The sequence below is a fragment of the Panthera onca genome, chromosome B2, assembly GCF_046562875.1.
Source record: "Panthera onca isolate mPanOnc1 chromosome B2, mPanOnc1 haplotype 2, whole genome shotgun sequence".
Lineage (NCBI taxonomy): Eukaryota > Metazoa > Chordata > Mammalia > Carnivora > Felidae > Panthera > Panthera onca.
The window spans coordinates 71709513-71717916 of NC_138343.1; the positions used below are offsets into that span (position 1 = coordinate 71709513).

At 39.2% G+C, this 8404-nt stretch overlaps 1 pseudogene; it reads right to left on the bottom strand.

Annotated features, from left to right (window-relative positions):
• Nucleotides 1–402: 402 nt before the first annotated feature.
• On the bottom strand, nt 403–1733 carry LOC132666451 (cyclin-G1 pseudogene; annotated as a pseudogene).
• Between the last annotated feature and the right edge of the window lie 6671 nt (nt 1734–8404).

An 8404-nucleotide genomic window follows, 5' to 3' on the forward strand; every position in this document is an offset into this window, starting at 1 on the left:
AATAGCAAGTTTTATAAAAACAGCCCTTAGTAAAAACTTATGGAGTGTTAAGTCAAGTTTTTGGACCAAAGTTAATTTATGTTGAATTTCACAATAAAACCAGTTTTTCTTGATGGGATTAGATGGAGACAGTGGATATTGTATAAGTTTTGTCACAGATACAAATATTACCTGTTTTTTAGAAAAATATTAAAGATCACCTAATATGCCAAAATGACTAGGTCTGTAGTTTTGCTTTTATAAAATGCCCTCAAATTTAAATGTAATTCCCAAGTAGCAATAAAGTCCACATCTCTGGATTATCTATTATTTGCGCTACAGGTACCAAGAAACCATTTTCCCTGCCTAGAATAGTAACCCTTATTATGCCTTAGAAGTGCATTTGTGAAATGTTGGTTTAATGTATACCTCATAATTTAGAATTTAATTAGGTTACCACTTTTAATACTATCTAAATACAATATACTGACCCAATCTAGAAAGTTGGATCAAAGTTTGAAATGAAGATTCACAGTTTACCTTCCCAGGCTTGTTATTAACATTTCACATTTATACTCTTAGCTTTGACTTGTATGCCTCACAGATGAATTCAAGTTTAATTATAATTCCACTACACCATGTTAATTAGGTAGCTTTCCCAAATCTGAGAACATCAATGCTAATCTCTTCGTGATGTTTTGAGGCTTCACAGCTTAAATCCATTATAGTATTATGGAATCTATAGTTTAGGATTGTGGAGAAAGGCTTCAGAGGAGTATTTTGTTGTTGTAACAATCCAATTAAGGGACCATTTCAGGAATTGTTGGAAGGTGGGTTATTCTGTAGTAACTATGCTTCAACTGTCATGCAGTACATCCAGAAACAATCCATTTCAACTTCTGAACATTTGGTTTGGAACACTTGTTTGATGAATTTTCAGTTAAACACTTGGATACAAGCTCTTACTTACCAGAAGGTCAAATCTCTGCCGTTTATCTTGGAATGTGTCTAAAGACATTCTATTCCTTCTGTTAACTCTACACACTTGTGTGCTTGGATCTCCAGTGCAATGATAGACAACGCCAACACAGAAGGCTTGGCTTTAGAAAATATGATCCTGCAGTGGCATGCCTTAAGTTGAGCTTCTAGTCTTTCAAAATTAAGGCTATTCTTCTTTCAATTGGCAAGTTCTCTTGAGTGAATGAATAGTAGAGTTGCAGAAATTGAAAGGCGATAGTAGCTTTGACTTTCCAACATACCTTCTCCGATACAATCTTTTCCATTCTCATCAAGTCTGAAACCGTGAACCTATGCCGGCTTATTCGGATCAAGTCAGTTGCCAATGGGACATTCCTTTCCTCTTCTACTGGTTTTACAGCCCAACAGAAGCAGCTCAGCCCAACACACCCAAGGTCTGTACCTTCGTTTGGGACAGGAATCTGTCCAGTAAATTCACAGCTAGAGAAAGTGTCTCTGTGTCAAAGCCAAAGAACTGAGTTAGACCAGGAAGATCTTTTGCTTCGAAGTCCCTTAGCCTTGCAGTCATTCTGAGGCCATTATCGTGTGCAGATTCAATTAGTCTCAAGCCACAGACCTTTGGCTGACATCTGCACTCCTGCTCCAACAGAGCATTCAGCTGGTGTAGCAGTTTCTGAGAGTCAGTTGTTGTCACTACCTCTATCATCTTGACTGTGACTGTGGCTCCTCTGCGGTAACCTCCCTCCCTGGGCCTGCTCTCACCTCACCCCACGATATCAAATCCGACATGCTCACGAGGCGAAGGGACTCGACGGTAAGAGGTGAGCAGCCCAGGGAGGGGGGGCCGTCTTGGGTGGAGGTCTCTGCAACGCTCCCAGACGACAGTGCCCATCACAGAGTCAGCTCCTAGCCCTAAAAGAGCAGGTTTGTAATAGGTTGGGGAGAGGAAGAAATGGGTGAGGTTTGAAGAAAAAGGGAAGTTCCATGAAAAGATTAGAATGAAGAAATAGAGGGTATAAAGAATGTGGAGCCAGTGCAGGAGGAAAAAAGAGAGATGGTGTCAGGACATCTGGCATAAAATGCCTGTTGCATACCTGGAGACAAAGAAGGAGGGGGAGGTGAGCAAGAGGGTGCCTGACACAAAGAGCATGGAAGAAGGGAGAAAGGCCTCAGGAGTTTTTTGTCTTCCATTAATTGTTCACCTTGGTTAATTTGTAAATGATATTTTGTAAAGAGGTGTTAGAATCCTGAAAATGTCTGGAAGCCTCAGGTTACAAGTTAAAATAGGCATCGTATTATTATTATTATTATTATTATCATTTCATTTAGAGCCATGGCAATTTAATTCTGAAAAAAACGTTTGGGGAGGTTGAAAGTTCCCTGTAATAGCCATTCTGGTTTAAATTATCTTTAGCTAAATTGGCCCATGTAATTAAAAATGTTCATGAGGAGGGCCATAGTGTTTAAACCGTAGGGTTTAAAACTAAGTGAGGGTCCCAGAAAAATGGCTCTCCTGAGACAGTTTAGAGGATTGGGATTTCATTACTCAAAACCAAGGTTCAACAAAACAAAAAAGAACTCACCAGAAAAGACAAAGCTTTCACAAAAACAGAAAAGATAAAGCTTTTAAGCAGATCCCAAATTAAGCCTGGAGAGCTCAAAACACATAGAGAGTAGGTCTTTAATCCAGGAGAAAACTTACCTCAAACTCCAGCATCAACCAAAAAGCAGTTAGAGCTCACTGGGTTCAGTGGGTACCACCACCTGTTTCTCACCAGCCTTGGAGTTGCTGGGGTTCTACTCTGGATCCTACTCATCTGACACCAAGTAATATCGACCTTAGAACATTCAGTTATTTTACCAGCAAAATGACTTTATTCAGGAATAACAGAAGAGTCGCAATTCAGGTCATGTGAGCTGTGGTAAAACCACAGGCAAATCTGGAGATCAAAGGAAAGGAGTGTTGCTTTGCAGAGAAAAGGAGGACCCTGGGGGGGCTGCTTTGAACAAAAGTCTACTGGAGGAAAACAAGAGTACAGAGTGGTGACAGTTTCTCATTGACTGAGTTGTGGTCTTTTCTCATTGGCTGAGGTAGTTGCTGGCATGGAGAAATTCTTCCTCCTGCTGGAGTGGTAAAGTACGTTTCTTCCTACTTAATGCAAGATACATCTCTTCGGATTGGGAACTGCAGTTGAAGAGAATGGTATGAAGTGAGAACTTCTCCCAGCCTCACTACCCCGTTTTAAATGAGGTTTCCTTTATTCAATTTCATAACTGCTACCAAAGAGATAGACCAGACAGGAATGCGGAAGTGGGTCCAGGGGAGTCTAAATTAAGAGGAGGTAGGGGCACCTGGGTGGCTCAGTCGGTTAAGCGTCCGACTTCAGCTCAGGTCACGATCTCACAGACTGTGAGTTCGAGCCCCGCGTCGGGCTCTGGGCTGATGGCTCAGAGTCTGGAGCCTGCTTCCGGTTCTGTGTCTCCCTCTCTGTCTGCCCCTCCCCCGTTCATGCTCTGTCTCTCTCTGTCTCAAAAATAAACGTAAAAAAAAAAAAAAATTAAAATTAAGAGGAGGTAGGGAAAGTGTCAAAAGCCTGGGAATTCCAGCTATTGGGGTGGGCTCTCTGGTGCTTGAAATGTATATTTGTAAGGAAGATGATAATTCACATGAGGTATCAGAAAATAACTGAAATTAGATGAGCAAAATTGTAAAGTAGGTTAAGGATGTTAAGGATTCTGATTCTAACTGCTTATGTGAGTTGCTTATAGTTTTAAGCAAAAAATGATATATGATTATACAACATAATATCTCTATATATCAAGTTAACCTGGTTGCTTTTTTGATTGAAACGGTAAATTCTACTTGTGTGTGCTTTCTGTAAATTTGTATTCATGGAACATGACCCTTTATTTACTACTTGAAGCAGCAAAGCAGGAATTCCTTAGAGTTTATTTTGGATGCAATATATCTGTGATGCTTTGGCATTGTCCTGAACATTTTACAAGCATTAGCTCATTTAATTCTGACAATAGTCCTCTGCTGTACTGTGATTAAGCTCGTTTCACACATAAGAAAAGGAGACATAGAAAGGTTAAAAAAACACAGACAAGGGGCGCCTGGGTGGCTCAGTCGGTTAAGCCGCCGACTTCGGCTCAGGTCATGATCTCGCAGTCCGTTGAGTTCAAGCCCCGCGTCGGGCTCTGTGCTGACAGCTCAGAGCCTGGAGCCTGTTTCAGATTCTGTGTCTCCCTCTCTCTGACCCTCCCCCGTTCATGCTCTGTCTCTCTCTGTCTCAAAAATAAATAAACGTTAAAAAAAAAAAATTAAAAAAAAAAAAACACGGACAAGTGAAATAATATATCATTGGTGGTGGCAATGTGATTTGTCTCTGGTGCCTCTGCTCTGCTCTTAAGCATTAAGTTGTGGCGTCTCTAGGTAGAACTACTGCCTGGTTCTTTAGTCCTCAGTGGAGTGGGATCAGTGTTCGAAGTGGAAAATGCTCTAGGGCTGAATCTGTGAAAGCTTGTTAGCTTAACAGGAAGAGAGAAGGCAAAAACAATATAATAAAAAGAGGACAGATTTCAAAAAAGCAAAGTCATCTGGGACATTTGTGTACAATGCTTTTGTAGAAGGAGTTAACTACCATTGGGAAATTTGGGGTGTTATTTAGTATTTACAAAGTCACTTCTAAGAAAAGGGCTTGAAATTCTATCAGGTAAATCAACCAAAACTATCCCTCAGGTGACTTTAGTCCAAAAAAGCTTTTCTTACAGAACAGTACAATAATGATACCGGGCATAATGATAACCTGGAGACAGTAAGAACCCCCTTCCATACACACATATGCATATACTTTCATATATGCAACTTAATAAGGCAGAGTTGTGTGTGATTCAGTTTAAAACATTTCCATGAATATCAAGTTAAAGCTTTTTTGATGCATCTTTGGATAAATATGATATATGTACAGTTCTTTAGTTCCCTGATTTTTTCTAAATAACCCTCAGAACTGCAATTTTATATAGTATTTTAGTGTCATTAATTCACCTGTACCAATCCATCCATCTTCATAAGTTATCAATATTTTACCACTATTATATCCCTATCCACTCTCCACCCCTTCCTGATTATTATTTATACTTCATTTTATATAAAATGTATATACCTTTATTGAAATGTGCACATCTTAGGTATACAGTTTGAACAGATATGTACACATGTCATTTGTGTATTTATTATACTATAGAACATTTGTAATTCACCAGAAAGTTTCCTCCCAGTTAACCCCTAATCCTTATGGTAGCCAGCCTCTAAGATAGTCCACAGAGATCACCATATTCCCTTGTACAGTCTCCTCCCACACTAAATAAGATTGACTAAGGTAACCCATAGGACGTTATAGATATGATGCAGTATATCTTTAAAGACATTTCAGATTTCATCTTGCTCTCTTTTGGATCACTTTTTCTGGGAAAGGTCAGCTGTCATGCTGTGAAGATACTCAAGGCACTGTGGCAAGGAACTGAGGCCTACTGAGGCCCGAGTCAGTAGGGACCTGAAACCTTTGCCAACAACCATATGAGCGAGCCATATTAGCAATAAATCAGCCAGCCGTGGTCAAACCATTAGATGACTGCAGTCCTGGCCATTCTCCCGATTTGAGTCTCATGAGAGATTCTGAACCAGACTTTTTGGGCTATGGCACTCGCAAATTTCAGAAACTATTTGATAATAATTGTTTGTTATTTTAATCTGTTAAATTGGGGGTAATTTCTGGTATGGCAACAGATACTACTGCATTCTCAATATATTTGTTCTGAGTTTTTATATTATTATTAATTTGCCTATTCTAGAACTTCATATAAATGGAATCATACTGTGTGTCATTAGTAATTGATTTTTTTTATCTCTCTCTCTCTCTCTCTCTCTCTCTCTCTATCTATTATGTAATCTCCATGACCAACATGGGGCTCAAACTCACAACCTCGAGATCAAGACTCACATTCTCTTTGACTGAGCCAACTAGGTGCCCCAGTAATTGATTTTAAAATACAATTTTATCTTTAATAGTTTGAACTTTACTTGAAAAGTTTCTGAAGAAATTAGTTATTCATTGAATTACCAAAGAAGCAATGTCCAATGGATAATAGTTCTTAATTGCCTTAGCAATTTCTTATTCATGTATGTACGTGTGCGTGTGTGTTTGTGTAACCCATTATTTATTTAGCCTTTCATCACATTTGTTTGTTTATTTATTTATTTATTTAATATATATAATTTATTGTGAAATTGGTTTCCATACAACACCCAGTGCTCATCCCAACAGGTGCCCTCCTCAATGCCCATCACCCACTTTCCCTTCCCCCCCCAACCCCCATCACCCCTCAGTTTATTCTCAGTATTTAAGAGTCTCTTATGGTTTGCCTCCTTGCCTCTCTGTAACCTTTTTTTTCTTCCCCCTTCTGCTCCCCCCCCACCCCCGCCCCGGTCTTCTGTTGAGTTTCTCAGTATCCACATATGAGTGAAAACATATGGTATCTGTCTTTCTCTGCCTGACTCATTTCACTTAGCATAACACTCTCCAGTTCCATCCACGTTGCTACAAATGGCCAGATTTCATTCTTTCTCATTGCCAAGTAGTATTACATTGTATATATAAACCACATCTTTTTTTTTTAATATGAAATTTATTGTATAAAGAAACCCACATCTTTATCCATTCATCAGTTGATGGACATTTAGGCTCTTTCCATAATTTGGCTATTGTTGAAAGTGCTGCTATAAACATTGGGATACAAGTGCCCCTATGCATCAGTACTCCTGTATCCCTTGGGTAAATTCCTAGCAGTGATTTTGCTGGGTCATAGGGTAGATCTACTTTTAATTTTTTTGAGGAACCTCCACACTGTTTTCCAGAGCGGATGCACCAGTTTGCATTCCCATCAACAGTGCAAGAGTGTTCCCATTTCTCCACATCCTCTCCAGCATCTATAGACTCCTGAGTTGTGCATTTTAGCCACTCTGACTGGCGTCAGGTGGTATCTCAGTGTGGTTTTGATTTGTATTTCCCTGATGAGAAGGGACGTTGAGCATCTTTTCTTGTGCCTGTTGGCCATCTGGATGTCTTCTTTAGAAAAGTGTCTATTCATGTCTTATGCCCATTTCTTCACTAGATTATTTGTTTCTTGGGTGTGGAGTTTGGTGAGTTCTTTATAGATTTTGGATACTAGCCCTTTGTCTGATATGTCATTTGCAAATATCTTTTCCCATTCCATTGGTTGCCTTTTAGTTTTGTTAATTGTTTCCTTTGCAGTGCAGAAGCTTTTTATCTTCATGAGGTCCCAATAGTTCATTTTTGCTTTTAATTCCCTTGCCTTTGGAGATGTGTCAAGTAAGAAATTGCTGCAGCTGAGGTCACAGAGGTTTTTTTCCTGCTTTCTCCTCTAGGGTCTTGATGGTTTCCTGTCTCACATTCAGGTCCTTTATCCATTTTGAGTTTATTTTTCTGAATGGTGTGAGAAAGTGGTCTAGTTTCATTCTTCTGCATGTTGTTGTCCTGTTCTCCCAGCACCATTTGTTAAAGAGACTGTCTTTTTTCCTTCGGATATTCTTTCCTGCTTTGTCAAAGATTAGTTGGCCATACATTTGTGGGTCCAATTCTGGAGTCTCTATTCTATTCCATTGGCCCATGTGTCTGTTTTTGTGCCAATACCATGCTGCCTTGATGATGACAGCTTTGTAGTAGAGGCTAAAGTCTGGGATTGTGATGCCTCCCGCTTCTTTTTCAATATTACTTTGGCTATTACTGTGGTTCCATACAAATTTTAGGATTGCTTGTTCTAGCTTTGAGAAGAATGTTGGTGCAATTTTGATTGGGATTGCATTGAATGTGTAGATAGCTTTGGGTAGTATTGACATTTTAACAATATTTATTCTTCCAATCCATGAGCATGAAATGTTTTTCCATTTCTTTATATCTTCTTCAATTTCTTTCATAAGCTTTCTATAGTTTTCAGCATACAGATATTTACATCTTTGGTTAGGTTTATTCCTAGGTATTTTATGATTCTTGGTGCAATTGTAAATGGGATCAGTTTCTTTGTCTTTCTGTTGCTTCATTATTAGTGTATAAGAATGAAACTGATTTCTGTACATTGATTTTGTATCCTGAGACATTGCTGAATTCATGTAACAGTTCTAGCAGACTTATGGTGGAGTCTGTCGGGTTTCCTATGTATAGTATCATGTCATCTGCAAAAAGTGAAAGCTTGACTTCATATTTGCCAATTTTGATGCCTTTGATTTCCTTTTGTTGTCTGATTACTGATGCTAGAACTTCCAACATCATGTTAAACAACAGCTGTGAGAGTGGACATCCTGTCGTGTTCCTGATCTCAGGGGGAAAGCTCTCAGTTTTTCCCCATTGAGGATGATATTAGCTGTATG